The 15,303-nt window shown below is 37.3% G+C and overlaps 1 pseudogene; it reads left to right on the top strand.

The window, feature by feature from the left end:
* The first annotated feature begins 11,308 nt into the window (after window positions 1-11,308).
* On the top strand, window positions 11,309-11,711 carry LOC120594518 (40S ribosomal protein S17-like; annotated as a pseudogene).
* Window positions 11,712-15,303: the final 3,592 nt, after the last annotated feature.

Below are 15,303 nucleotides of genomic sequence, written 5' to 3'. Positions count from 1 at the left end.
GGTGTGACAGGCCAAGGGAAAGACATCTAAGGGGAGACACTAGGAAAGTGAAATCTGTTTACCACCCTTCAAAAAGATTACTTCCATATTTAAGAACTCCAAGTTTCCCTTCCCTCCTCTCTTTCTTCCTTCCCCATTTCTTTCTTTTCTTTTTTATCCAACCAAAACCTGTGGGAAATGCTAGTATCCTCTTGAGCCGAAACCTTTTAAAATTTTTTTAATCTGATTTCAGAGAGGCATCTGTTGATCCCTTCATTGTCTGTGATGGAGCAAAATCTCAGACCCATAATTATCTCTTCTCCCGGCAGGCCTTAAGATGAAACACACAGGAAGACCTGAGCGGATTCTTCTCAGATGCCACCTCTTAGCACTGGGCTTTGCGAGCCTGTTATTTGGGGCACTGCAGAAGGTAAGGCCCTATCCCGCCAAGGATCAATGGGAAAATAAGCAGTTGCTCGTGAATAGACTGCGGTCTCCTACAGTTGTCAGGCCTCCATGGTAATGGCTATTTATTCCCACTTAATTGCTACGTAGGATCCCCCTCATTCTGTACTGGCTGGCACTTCCCACCACTACCACCCGGCCAAACTCAGGTCAGCCTGCAGAAGCGTGGCATGACTGCCTAATGGCTCCTTCAAAAAGACTGAGCGATGCCCCGGTGACCTTGGCCAGGAGGATAGTGGTGCTACCCTACACTGTGTCTCTGCTGATAATCCCAGTGCCTGGGGGAGTGGTGCTGGCTCAAACCTGGGATCTGCTCACTTGGATGCTCAGCATCCAGGCAATTTGTGGGGAGGTCTGAGAAGCAGGCAGTTCTCCTTGACAGCAAACAGAATGAAGCTGAAAAGGTGGTCTGTGTTCTTGGAGAGTGGGAGAGCCCAGAGAACCTTGGAAAAAGAGAAACTTAAGCCCACCTACAACTGGGATTCTTGTTGTGTGGTAAGATTAATGGGTACTCTTTTAAAAAAAAAAAAAGAATTTTTAAAAAAGAAACATTTTAGCACATAAGCAAAAATCCTACCCCAAATGTTATAATCCAAAAAAACCAAGTGTTATATAATAAACATTATTTCAGGAACAAATTTGATAAATGTAAACTAGCTTGAACTTGGAAAATCAAATACTGCAATTCATAATTTCATCCAATTTAAATAAAAGCTTAAAATTTAAAAAGGTCTTTGTTCACTTGTTTGGCTACCTCTCGGAGTGCTACATAATCACGTAACTTGCCATTTTAACTTTGGGAATCACTGTGACTTGGCAGTGTTAGGCAAACAAGTTTCGTTCTTGTTTCCACTTAGATTAAGTGGCTGGTCTGCCTGGAGTCTAGTGTTGGAAAGATGGTGAGAGCCTCTCTAGGTTCGACAGAAAAGAGGGCCAGGATTTATCAATGAGGTGTACTGGGCAGGTAATAGTGCCCAGACCCAGTATCTGCTAAACCGGGTAAGATCGCCTGCACTGAAGAGAATAAAATCCTTTCTCAAACTCTTCTTAGGTAAGAATCCTTGTAGTCTTTTGCACCCCAGAAAGTGGATATCAAAACAACAGACTCTAAACCCTATTGGTTAAGCTGTTCTCCATTATTTCTGAGTAGATCTGGTCCAGCCCAGGAGTAAATGGGGAACTCTATTGCAGAGCTATGTACTCAAATTCCTAAAAAAAATTTTACCCCTTTGGGTAAAGTCCTCTGTGAAAGTTTTAGCTCTTAGGTCAACAAGGGCTTTAATTACTCATAATTTCATTTTAATTCAACAAATATATTTATCTGCTTACCAGGTAAAAGGAACTATGATTAGTCCTATAAGGAATAAAAATTCAAAAGTCTAAAACATAGTGCCAAAACTACTTAATGGGGAAAGAATAGTCTTTTTAACTAATGGAGCTGGGACAACTGGATATTCACGTGCAAATAAACAACTTTGGACCTCTATTTACACCGTATACAAAAATTTACTCAAAATGGATTAAAGACCTAAATATAAGAGCTAAAACTATAAAACTCTTAGAAGAAAGCATAGGTATAATTTTTTATGACCTCGAATCAGGCAATGATTTCTTTGATATGACACCAAAAGCGCAAGCAACAAAAGAAAAGGTAGATAAGTTAGAGTTTACCAAAATTAAAAAACTTTTGGACTTCAAAGAGTATCAAGAAAAGATGACTCACAGAATGGGAGAAAATATTTGCACTTTATATATCTGATAATGGTCTAATATCCAGGGTGTATAAAGAACAAATACAGCTCAACAGTAAAAAGACAAAAACATAATTTTAAAAGGTTTTATAAACATTTCTCCAAAGAAAATATACAAACGGCCTAATAGCACATAAAAAGATGTTCACATTATTAGTCATTAGGAAAATGCAAATCAAAACCACATGATATACCACTTCATATCTACTAGGATGACTATAATCAAGCAGGTGGACAATAACAAGTGTTGACAAGGATGTGGGAAAATTGGAACTCTCAAACATCGCTGGTAGGAATGTAAAATGGTGCAGCCACTTTGAAAAAGTTTAGTAGTTTCTAAAAAAGTTAAATACAAAATTACAATATGACCCAGCAATTCCACTCCTAAGTACATACTCAAGAAAACTGAAAATGTATGCTATTATAAATAATGCAGCTATGAATATTCATGTCCACAAAAACTTGGACATGAATATTCATAGCTGCATTATTTATAATAGCTAAAGAGTAGAAACAACCCAAACATCCATCAACTGATGAATGGATAAATAAAATGTAGTATATCTAAACAAGGGAATAGCCATAAAAAGAAATTTGTTAGTGATACATGCCACAACATGGATGAGCCTTAAACACATTATGCTAAGTAAAAGAAGCCAGATACAAAAGACCACATATCATATAATTCTATTTATATGAAGTGTCCAGAAGAAGCAAATCCATAGAAACAAAAAGTAGGTCAGTGGTTGGGGGAGGGGAGTGGAGTGAAGAGGGGATGTGACTGCTATTGGGTGTAAGGTTTCCTTTTGGGGGTCATGAAAATGTTCTGGATTTAGATAGTGATGGTTGCACGACTTTACAAATATACAAAAAGCCACTGAATTGTACATTTTAAAAATGACTTCTATGTTATGTGAATTGTATATCAATATTTTTTTAAGTCTAAGGCATAGTCCTCACTCTCAAATAGCTGACAGTCTTTAGTATTCAAATATGTAAACACTATCTAATTAGCAATACTATATGTTTTTATTTTCTGTGGTGGCCACAAATCACATTACTTTTGATAATCAATTCATGACCTCCTAAAAATAAAAGTGTAAATCGATCTAGAAAATACGTGTATTAATTTTTCCAATTTTAATTAGTTAGAATGTAGCATTTTACAGTAAAATTTCTTTCTAAACAACAAAGAAAATAATAATTATATCAGTGGACCTAGCTACACCTTCATTTGTTGGTGTTTGAAGTGACTTTAAGACTCAAGCATAACAAGAAAGAAAGACTCTCATGTTTCTATTTGCTCATTAATTCCATAAAACTCTATTAGTTACAATTATCTTCTGGGCTCTGGGAAGAGATTGTTAGTTCCCTCGAGAAGTTTCCTCAAGGAGTTCAATGTCTAAGGTAAGAGGAAAACCTGTGAACCAGCTTTGGCCCATTCATGGGGCAAGGTTTTTGCACGCAGGTATATGTATGGGGCCCAAAATGAGCTCAGCATTTGTCTGCATTTTCTCTCCTACCTCCAGCATTTTCTCCAACAGTATGTGTTGTTACTAAATGTTAGCAACTGACAGCACAATCTCGACTTCTACAGAATATTACATATTTTTAACTAATTGGCAACATATAAAAATCAGGAGGTTTCAAATAAATCAGGAGGTTTCAAATAAAAATAAAAATATGTAGCTTCTTTTAAAAATTTGGCAGTGTTGGCCCCATGATCTGGCATATAACTCTCAGGCAAGTTGAATAGTCCTGCTCTTACTTGCCAGATGCAAATGTGGGCAAGGACCTCTATAATTGGCTAGGATCAATGAGCTGGGTAATGAGCTCAAGGGCTTCATCTACTATTTTGTATTTTTAAATGTTTATAATAAAAAGTTAAAAGCAAACAAATAATGGGAGACATGCATTCTCCGGTTGGCCGGTCTCACACTGTTCTTCTGTTATTGAGGCAGAATGTTAGCTACTATTCACTGGGCTTGAGCTACTCTTTTCCTTAGTAGTATTAAAAGTTAACTGAACTATTTCTCACACATCATGTGTTTCCCTCATCTTCCTCATCTTTGCAAGGCCCCCCTAGCAAGTGAATACAGTCTCTAAAAGAAGTCTTAAGCAAAGGGCACAGCCTGGCCCAAAGAATATTTTCTTTAAATATGATTTCCGCGCGGTCTTGGGTTGAGGCTTTGTGGCTGTTCCTCTGGGGTAGTGGGTGAGATTGGCAGGGCGACCACGGTAGCCTCAAGTTTCCGAAAACCTGAAAAAACAGTAGTGTTTCTTAACAATCGCCGCCTAAGGTACGTAGTGTCCGTGAATTTTCCGCCAAGGGTGTTTCTGTGTATCCATGGGGAAGAGGGTGGCGTCAGGAGCATAACGACCCTATAGCGTCTGGCGAGCGCTGCAGCCAGGAGTGCGCCTGGAAGGGGCCCCGGGACGCTGCTCTGTGATGCTCCCGAAAACGTCCGCAGGGTCGTGCGGGAAGTGGACACGATTTTCAGGGTAGTAAAGCGCCCCTGTATTTTACTTCTAGATTGTCAGAGTGTTGAGTTTTATCACAAGCGGGGATGAATTCACGCTGGAAGCTTCTTAGTTCTTGAGCTGATTTCTGAAGTTTTTGTGTAAATGCGGATGAAGCTGTAACAGTATGACGGCCGTAGTTGTTCCTAAAATTGTTTTAACCAGACTTAATAACCTAGTATTGTGTGTGCCCGTGACCAGTTTTATTGAGGTGCTTGTAATTAAGAACAGCATCCATTTCTTAACCAAAATTGACTCTGTAGCTTAGAAATAGTTTCCACCTGTGAGAAATCAAATGTAAGATGATGTTCTGAATTGTCATTTTCGGTAAGTGCGTGCGTGTGTGTGTGTGTGTGTGTGTGTGTGTGTGTGTGTGTTTATTTTCTGTCATTTACTTAAGTTACCAAATCATTTCAGACCTTCAGACCTTCCTGAGTGTATCGTGGCATATAATTTACTGCATTAATAGTTCCAGACTTACTAGGAAGATGCTTACCAAATCATTTCAGACCTTCAGACCTTCCTGAGTGTATCGTGGCATATAATTTACTGCATTAATAGTTCCAGACTTACTAGGAAGATGCTTTAGGAGATGATTACAGTGACTTTTTTCCAAATTATTTCATTTTTGATAATCAATAATGAGGTAAAATGAACTTTACCAACTTTGGCATTTTATTTTGTTAATTAGATCTAAAAGAGTACTTTTCCCATTGTTAGTCTTTGAGTAATTGAGAGAAATGCGTGCTGCAGTCTTCCTGATTCCTAAAACTTATGTGTTCAAGGCCCAAAGTAAGTCAGATAACTATACAGTTACACATAGATACAAGCAGGTTATTATTTTCCTCGAGCTTTTCCTACCATTGTATCCATTTATAGTTCTGATTATCTTTTTTAGTGATTTTGGGGGAATTTATATTTGGAAAAGCAGTACTATTGGAGTACAGATTTAAGAAAATTGGTAAAGGGGAAAATTAAAAGCAATGTTGGTATTGCTAACTAGAATTTTTTCAGTTGCAGTTTAAGAAAGTTCAACAAATGGCATTTATTAATCGGTAATTGATTTTTTTCATATTTTATTAGACTTAACCAATCAGACCTTCTGATCAGTGGTGTTCACCAGAGTGATATAATTTAGCTCCAAACAAATAAACTTTATTTTCATGTATACAACCATTTTTGTTTCTCTAAATATTGAAAATAAATAAGGACCTCCATTTCTAGTTCTTTGGGGGGATTTTTTGTTTGTTTGTTTGTTTTCGTAGATTCTCCTAGAAGTATAGGTCTTCTGGGATGGGAACCAGTTAGAATCAGTCTAGATCAGGATTTCTCAACCTCTGCACTATTAACACTTTTTAGCCATATAATTCCTTGTTTTGCAGCACTGCTGTGCATTGTAGTATGTTCAGCAGCATCCTTGGCTTCTACTGGCCAGCAGCAACCCCTTCCTCCCTAATTGTGACAACCAAAAATGTCTCCAGACATTACAGATGTCCCCTGGGAGGCAAAATCGTTTCACATTGAGAACCACTGGTCAGCCTTGATTCCTGTCCTTGCCTCCATCAGGAAGACCTATTTACCATACTTCTGAAGTATATTCCAAATTGCATTACTTCATACCTCTACCACTCCCAAGTTACCACCGCCTCAATCCAGGACCGTTAGAGTAATATTCTAGTGGTTTTTCTGCTTCCACTCTTACATCTCTATAATTTACCTTTAAAAATTATGAAATTATGTTAAGTGTATACTACACATGTGAAGTCTCAGAGGTAACAACCACCCATGCATCCACTCTCTAGAAATGTTCTCCAAGGAATAGACTGTTATTAGTACTTCTGCAGCTCAAGGTGCTGCTACCTGATTGTATTATAGTTCTTTCATTTTGTGGCTGCTTGAGTAATTTCTTTAAAATGTAAATCAGATCATCTCACCATATCTTTTACTTTAAATCCTATCTCCTGGAGTCAGTGGCCTACGGGCTCCGGTAACCAGGTCTCTCTCTCTATACACATCTCCCTCTCTACACTCCTCCGTCTCATTCCACTTCCAGCTATTTGTCTACCTTGCTATCCAAGATCTTTCCTACCTTTAGAATTTTATACCTGCTTTTTCCTCTGCCTTTATAGACCTTCACATGAGTGATTTGTCCTCATTCAGGCCTCAGTTCAGATGTAATGTCACCTCCTTAGACCATCTCTGACCTCTGGTTGTGCCGTTCTGCAACCATTCTAACTCATTACCATGTTCTCTTTAGAGCATTTATCTAAAATTATATTCTGTGTTTACTTATTTATTCTCTGTTCCATTAGAATGTAAACTGGAGAGCAAGGACCTTATCTAACTCTACGATTGACCAGACCCTAAAACAGAGTCTTAGCATCCTAGATATTTGTTGAATGAATGAATATTGAAAACATCTGCCTCGATATTTTAGTTGTTTTTGTGACACTGGGCACGTGACTTAGTCTCTGTGTATCAGATATCTACATTATGATCATGACCTGCCTTACTATCTTCAGATGAGATATCTCTGTGAACATTTCAGAAACTGTAAAGTGTTATGCAAATGGAATTGGTATTATTAAACATATAATTTGGCTTCTGGTATATCATAATTGGGAAATGCTATGTTGAAAATTTGGGATTTTGAAAGCATCTGTCTCAAAAACTGACCTCTACCCAGTTCTTGAGTGATTTTAGCTAATTCTACAGCATGTATTCCAATAACTTACAGTAAAGCTAATATGTAATGCTTCCGCATATAATATAAAATGAAACTGTAGAATATACATATAATATATATGGTTTTATAATTTACTTTAAATTGGTCCTATACTTATTCCGAATGTGTTTCCAAAGCTGTGTCAGCAGCTACCTCCAAAACTCATTTTGCATGTTGCCTCAAGACCAAAATGTCTAAAATAAATTAATATATTTAAAATACATATATATATGAATTTAATGCCTTAGATGGGCATCACTTGCCAATTCTCCCCAGTCCTCACCTCCCATTATATTATTATCTGGCCCAATAAATGTTTGTATTCTTTATTTTGTCCCTCTAAGACAAGAGGGACAAAGATTGTATTCAGTATTTATGCTAGCATGCACATCGGCACTGCTAATCTTCCAGACTCTTAAAATCCTGTCTGTCCATCATCCCCTTCCCATTGTGAAGATGACCATACATTCCATTTAGTGGATGTGTGTGTGTGTGTGTGTGTGTGTGTGTGCGTGCGTGCACGCGACAGTCTTCTATTTTGGGAGTTTAGAATAGCTCTCTATCTTTCCTAATTTTTTCATTAAATAATTTTGTGTTATGCCTATTATTGTCATTAACATCATCTGTCTCTATGTCTAATTGTTATTCAGTGTCCAACAAAAGCAGGTAACTTATTCTGTGACCAAATATAATTTATACTCAAATAAATGCGGATAGTAAATATTCATATTGAAGAATTCACAAGCTTCCTAGTAGAGAAAAAAAATGCAACCCAAAATAGGTTTAAGGCATTATTATAATGCTATTAAATTGATTATAAAAATTAAAAGAGTAATATTCTGTAATTATAAGGAAACACTTACATATTACTTAGTAGATGCAAATTGGTTGGATAAGTAACTTGAAAATGTGGTCACATAATTCTATTTAAGAAATATACTCCCAAGGAAATAAATAAACAAATAAAAGATACAAACATTTTCCTACTAGTGCCTTTTATAAGACAGAGAAAAAAGTTAAAACAAACCCCAATGACAAAAACAATTGAGTCAACTAAGAAAAGTCTTTTTAATTAACAAGATAGAAAGGTATAAATTTTCCAAATAACAATTATGTAGATTATGATCACTATATAAAGAGCATGTGGGAGATAGGATAAGTGGAAAAAACAAAATGAAATAGGAAATAGGTACACACTACTTTCATATAAATAAAAGACTGCATGTAATCGAAAAATCAAGAGAACATACAGAGGTGCAAAGATTTGGGTTTGAAGTTCATACATGGCACAAGCAAACAATTTTAAAGGGAAAAGTGGAATTGGGTTAGTGAGGTAGATAAACACGTCTGATAGCATTTTTATCATACATTAGATGAGGGGACAATAAGACAGACTATGCATAGGGGAAGGTATTCATAAGCATGGAGGTGTGCGGAGGGGTTTTAGGGAACATGGGTATTCCCAAAACGTCTAAAAGCTGATAGTTACTGTTATTTATATAGACCAGGCATGAGCTTTGCTGGTGGATTAAATTTCTTTAAGGCATATTTGGAGAATTGATCAAAAGTTGCAAGGAAGTCCCATACTGGATCTCATGTAGGGAATAGGTGGTGTGTTGATTCAGGCCCAGCTTTGTAACGCTACCTCTCAGGCCAGGCTGGAGAAAGGCTTGATCCTTGCTGTGATATTTCAGACAGTGAATTACTTGTCCTTTGTCAAACATGAGATCGCTGATGTGTCCTTGGGAATGCCAACTCTGTAAACACCAGGCCTATTTTTCCAGTCAAGACAACTGAACCCATGGGTTGTTTACTAAATGGGTTGTTAGTGACTTTATGGGATGGCATACCATACCATACAATATGGGGTAAGTAGAGTAGTTTTCAGGATTCTCCAACCACTAGTAACAAATATGATAGTAATGTTTTCTAAGAAGAAGGGTTAGGAGACAGAAGAAAGAAAAGATGCATTTTATTATTTAACCATTAATTAATCTTTTTAAACAAATAAGCACTACTGGTTAATTTTGATAATTTTCCCAGGATAAAACGTAAACATGGAGATCCACTCTCAAGAATGTTCTCATTGAAACATGGTAATCAGTTCGATTTTTCTATTGGAGCAATGCAAGGCAGATGTATATCCTAACTATACATTATCTCCCTTCAACGTCAATTCAATCTCATGAAGGATCACCTATTACTATTCCCATTTTCAAGGAGAGAAAACTGAAGCTTAGAAAATGTTACTGCCCAGTGTCATGGCTTTCAGTGAGAGCTCCAGATTTTAAACCCTGCTCTGTCTGCTTTTCGTTAATGCACTGGTAGTTTCTGTAAAAATTGCTGATGTCACAGACATGAGGCAACAGTGAATTCTGCCACTGGCAGGCGAATGCCAAAAAGAAGCCTCAGAAAACTACAGAGGAGAGGCGACATTTGAACTGTGCCCTGGATAAGTTGCAGTGTGTCAAGAAGACCAAAGGGAAGGGTGGTTTAAGTAGAGGAAATGGCCTGAGCAAAGGCATGGGAATATAGGGTTTGGCTGAGAAGTGGTACAGAAAGTGAGCGGGTTTGCTTTGAAACAACAGGTTTTGTTCCAGAAAAACTTGCTGAACACCCACAATGTCCTCTCTGTAGTACATGACTACCGGTACCCAGACCAACCAAAGATAAAAATAATATAAACGAATACACTAAAGCTTGAACCATAGCACCCTCATCATGTAAAACAACTATGAAATCTCTTTATTTGTACTTTAATTATTCCTACGTGTATTTCTAATCAAGCCAACCCACTTGTAAACAGACTTCTCAGGAACAGTGAATGGTGCTACCACAATTTCCACAGTGCATAACCTGCACGGCTGCTCCTGCCCATTCTGATTGCAGTTAGTGTTACGTGTGGAGGTCGAACATCTTTGCTGGCTCTGCGATGCTTTGCTGTAAAATTTCTGGAGTTCTCTAATGTCTCTATTCCTAAGAAATACAAGGAAATATTCCACTTCTCAGGACAATCTGAAGCTATCCTACCACACTTTAAGTACACTGCTATCGATTATTCAATTCATAAAGTAATTTGTTTAATAAACTTTATTTGAGTAATAGCTACAATCATGTGCCACATAATGACATTTTGGTCATCAACAGACTGCATGGTGGTCCCATAAGATTATAATGGAGCTGAACAATTCCTGTCACCTAGCGACATCATAGCCATCCTAACGTTGTGGTGCAATGCATTACTCACGTGTTTGTGGTGATGCTGATATAAACAAACCTACTGCACTGCCAGTTGTAATAAAGTGCATAACTTGGTGCAGCTACTATGGAAAACAGTATGAAGATTTTTCAAAAAATACAACTATCTTATGACTCAGCAATACCACTTCTGGTCATTTATCCAAAGAAAATAAAAGCACTAATTAAAGAAAATATAGGCACCCCTGTGTTCACTGCAGCATTAATTACAATAGCCGAGTTATGGAAGTAACTTAGGTATCCATCAATAGATAAATGGATAAAAAAGAGCTGGTACATATACACAATGAAATATAACTCGGCCATAAAAAGGTGGAATCTCATCACTCACAACAACGTGGATGGACCTAGAGGATTTTTTGCTAAGTCAGACAGAGAAAGACAAATACCATATGATTTCACTTATAAGCAGAATCTAAAACCAAAACAAAACAAATGAACAAACAAAACAAAATATAAACAGACCCATAGATATAGAGAACAAGTTGATGGATGCTAAAGGAGAGGAGTTGGGGAGCTGGGTGCAGAGGAAAAATAATTTTTAAACTAATTAATTAATAAATTTTTAAAAGTCTAGTTAGATTTCCTCTTTCACCAGAGACACACCACGATGGGCTGCATTTGCACCAAGACTGTGAAGGAGGCAGCCTGGGTCATCATCGAGAAGTGCTCTACACGTGCCTGGGCAACGACTTCCACACCAACAAGAAGGTGTGCGAGGCAATTGCCATTGTACCCAGCAGGAAGCTCTGCACAAAGTAGAAAGCTATGTCACTCGTCTGATGAGGCAGGTTCTGAGAGGCCCTGTGAGAGTTATCTCCATCGAGCTGCAGGAAGAGGAGAGAGAAAGGAGAGGTAATTCTGTTCTTGAGGTTTCAGCCCAAGATCAGCAGATCACTGAAGTCGGTCCTGACACTAAGGAAATGCTGAAGTCCTTGAACTTTGCAGTTCAACTGCATGTCACTCAGCCTACAGTTAAGATGTATTTCAAAACACCATGTGGAATCATTTGAATCTTTCTATTGTGCTATAATATTTTCAATAAACCAGCGACAACCTTAAAAAAAAAAGTCTAGTTAATGTCCATTACCATACATAGGAAAAAAATTGCTACTTCATATTTTTGCTAAAACTATTTTTTTAATATAGCACGCAATTATGTACAATGTATAATATTTGATAATGATAATAAATGATTGTTATTGGTTTATGTATTTACTCTTATATATTATACTCTTGATCATTATTTTAGAGTGTACTTTTTCTACTTATAAGAAAACAAAGTTTGCTGTAAAATAGTATGCCATGTTATGCCTGCAGCAACCTCTTACATGTTATGTTTACTGTGTCTCTCGATTGCATCATTTTCTCTAGTGCTTGATTTAATCTCATGTTGTTTTGTACAGTAACACGCTGTATAGGCTTGTAGCCTAAGAGTAGCAGGCTATGCCATCTAGCCTAGGTATGTAGTAGGCTATACCATTTAGGTTTGTGTAAGTGCACTCCGTGATGTTTGCACAACAAAATTGCCTAATAACACATTTCTCAGAATGTGTACCTGTCGTTAAGTGGCACACAACTGTATGGGCTAGGTTCCGCACCGAAGCAATGGAAAGAATCAAACAAACAACAACAACAAAAAGACATAAGCTTGTCCTTAAAATGCTTAGAAAATTAAAGTGAAAAAGATCAAATATCTCTCATCTCTATTTTCTGTTTGAAATAATACATTAACCTCCCTTAACCTTTTTAAACTTCTCACTTCAGTTAGTATCTTCTTTCTCCTCTCTTTTATCTTCAAAATGAGGGCAGAGATGTGAATAATCTATATCTCATTAGCATCAAGCTACTCAACCAAAACAACCATGCAAGGATTGGGGGAGTCCATAATCAAATAAACTTGGAAAGTGAGTCAGTCATTCTTCATCCTAGAGATTTACATTTACATTCACTTATTAAAGGGTCTGAAAATGACTTTTGTACCTTTGGCTAATCCATGGTTTCCAAAACTATCTCACCATGAGACCATTATTTTCATAGATTTTCTAACACTAACTTTAGGACATATAATTCTCAAAGTGTGAGCAAACCATAAACATCCTACATTGAAATCACTGTATATTATCTAGATCTCGCAAAGAGACTTTCAAGGGTTTAAGTTAACATTTTAGATCATTAATGCTTTACAGGCTCTAGCGAGCAAACCATAAACATCCTATGGTGTGAGCAAACCATAAACATCCTACATTGAAATCACTGTATATTATCTAGATCTCGCAAAGAGACTTTCAAGGGTTTAAGTTAACATTTTAGATCATTAATGCTTTATAGGCTCTAGCAAGTTAATGGCCAGGAAGACTGGCAGCCAGTAAGCAGAAGTGGGCAGGACTGAGTGTGGGCAGTACTCTAGGAAACTTTGGGCTGGTGACAGTAGGACTGAATTGGAGTCAAACACCTAAGTGCTGGTCCTGGTTTCTCCTTGGACTCATGTGTGACCTTGGGGAAACCACTTCCATCTTAGGACCATCCAATAAATTCAGAGTTTTGGATTCTACTGGATGGTAATGCCCCTAGAGGGTTTTGTGGAAATGTAGGAGGGCATTTTCGTTTGTGACTGGGAGTCACTACTGACATGGAGTATGTAGGGACTATGAATGCTACAGGTGTGCGGTGTGCAGGGTAGTTCCTCACCTTTAAGAACTGCCTTGACTTTGCGTGATTTTCTGGCGTTCCTAAGAACATTCATGGAGGAGACAAAGACCTGCTACCACATATCCGAGCCTAGAACCGAATCCTGAACCGCACACAAATGGTTTGATATGCACTGAGATTTCTGGGAATGCAACTACATCATTCATCAAGAGAAGATTGCACTTCATATATTCGGAACTTCACTAAGAACTTTGTCATAATTTTGGAAAATCACATCACCAATGTTAAGAGTACACATGGTTTTAATTAAATTGCCAATGTTACAGGCCTGTATCAGTCTTCACTTGTAGGTGTCACTTTCATGCTGACTCTATGGATAGATTCGAGCATCCAATTACTTAATTATGACATCTAGAGCCATGCTACTTGAAATGCCAGTGTGCTATAAGATAAGGATATTGTGCCAGGATGCATATCAACATTTTTTTTTTGACATATCAGTGGGTTTATTTTTATTCATAGTTTTTAAATTTTTAACTAGTTTCAAGTATACAGTAATTGGTTAGATATCTATATAGTTAGTAAAATGATCCCCCCAATTGCTACCTCTCTCCCCAGACCCTCCACCTAGCCAATGTATTAATGCTAATTGCGTTCCCTATGCTGTGCTCCCCATCCCCGTGACCATCCATCAGCTACTAATTTGTACTTCTTTAACTCTTCAACCCATTCTCCCAGCCCCCCAAATCTTCCTCCCCTCTGTCCATCACCAAATTGTCCACTATATTTGTGAGGCTGTTTTTGATTAGTTTGTTCTTTTTATTCCTTAAATTCCGCATATAAGTGAAATCATATAGTGTTTATCTTTCTCTGTGTGACTTAAATACCTTCTAGGTCCATCAAAGCAGCATCTTTTCCCATCCCCTTCCTTTTCATATGTAGGGGTCCTGTTTTCTTATCCTTTCAGCCACTCTATCTTTTGGTTGGAGCACTTAATTATTTTCCATTTAAGGTACTTATTGATAGGACTGTAGTTGTTACTATTCTTTATTTCTGTTTTTGATACATGTTTTTGCTTCTTAAAGAAGTCCCTCCAACATTTCCTATAATACTGGCTTAGTGGTGATAAATTCTTTTAGCTTATTTTTGTCTGGGAAGCTCTTTGTCTGTCCTTCAACTCTAAATGATAGCTTTGCTGGATAAATTATTCTTGGTTGTAGATCCTGAGTCTTTATCCTGTCAAATAATTTTTTGCCAAGCTCTTCTGTCCTGCATAGTTTCTTTTGAGAAATCAGCTGCCAGTCTTATGGGTGTTCCCTTCTAAGTAATTATTTCTTTTTCTCTTGCTGCTTTTAATATTCTTTCTTTGTATTTAACCTTTGGCATTTTAATTACGATGTGTCTTGGTGTGGGCCTCTTTGGATTCTTGATTTCTGGAATTCTCTGAGCTTCCTGAGGTTTTATGTCCATTTACTTCACCAGGTTAGGAAAGCTTTCCATCATTATTTCTTCAAATAGCTATTCAACATCTTGATTTTCTTCTGTGACACCAATCAGATGAATATTTAGAGCCTTAATAGTATCCCATATTCTCCTTAAATTATTTTTATAGTCTTGGCATCTTTTTTCTTGCCATTCTGCTTGAGTTGCTTGAGTGTCCTGATTGGCTGTCCTGTCTTCTAGATAGGGCATTTGATCCTCTTCTTTATTCACTTTGTCTATTCTTTTGTTTATTCCATTTAATATACTTCTCATCTCAGATATTTTCTCTGTTTCTGACTGGTTCTCTTTTATAATTTTCATTTCCATTTTTATGTTTTTTATCTCTTTGTTGAAGTTCTCACTGAATTTATCTACATGTCCCAAAACTTCATTGAGCATCTTTATAACCACTCTGTGTTTTGAACTCTGCATCTGTTAGATTACTTGACTCCATATTATCTGGATCTCTGT

Source organism: Pteropus medius, unplaced genomic scaffold, assembly GCF_902729225.1.
Source record: "Pteropus medius unplaced genomic scaffold, Ma_sr-lr_union100, whole genome shotgun sequence".
Classification (NCBI taxonomy): Eukaryota; Metazoa; Chordata; class Mammalia; order Chiroptera; family Pteropodidae; genus Pteropus; species Pteropus medius.
Note: the sequence above shows the minus strand (reverse complement) of the source record. Positions and strands in the feature narration are given on the sequence as shown.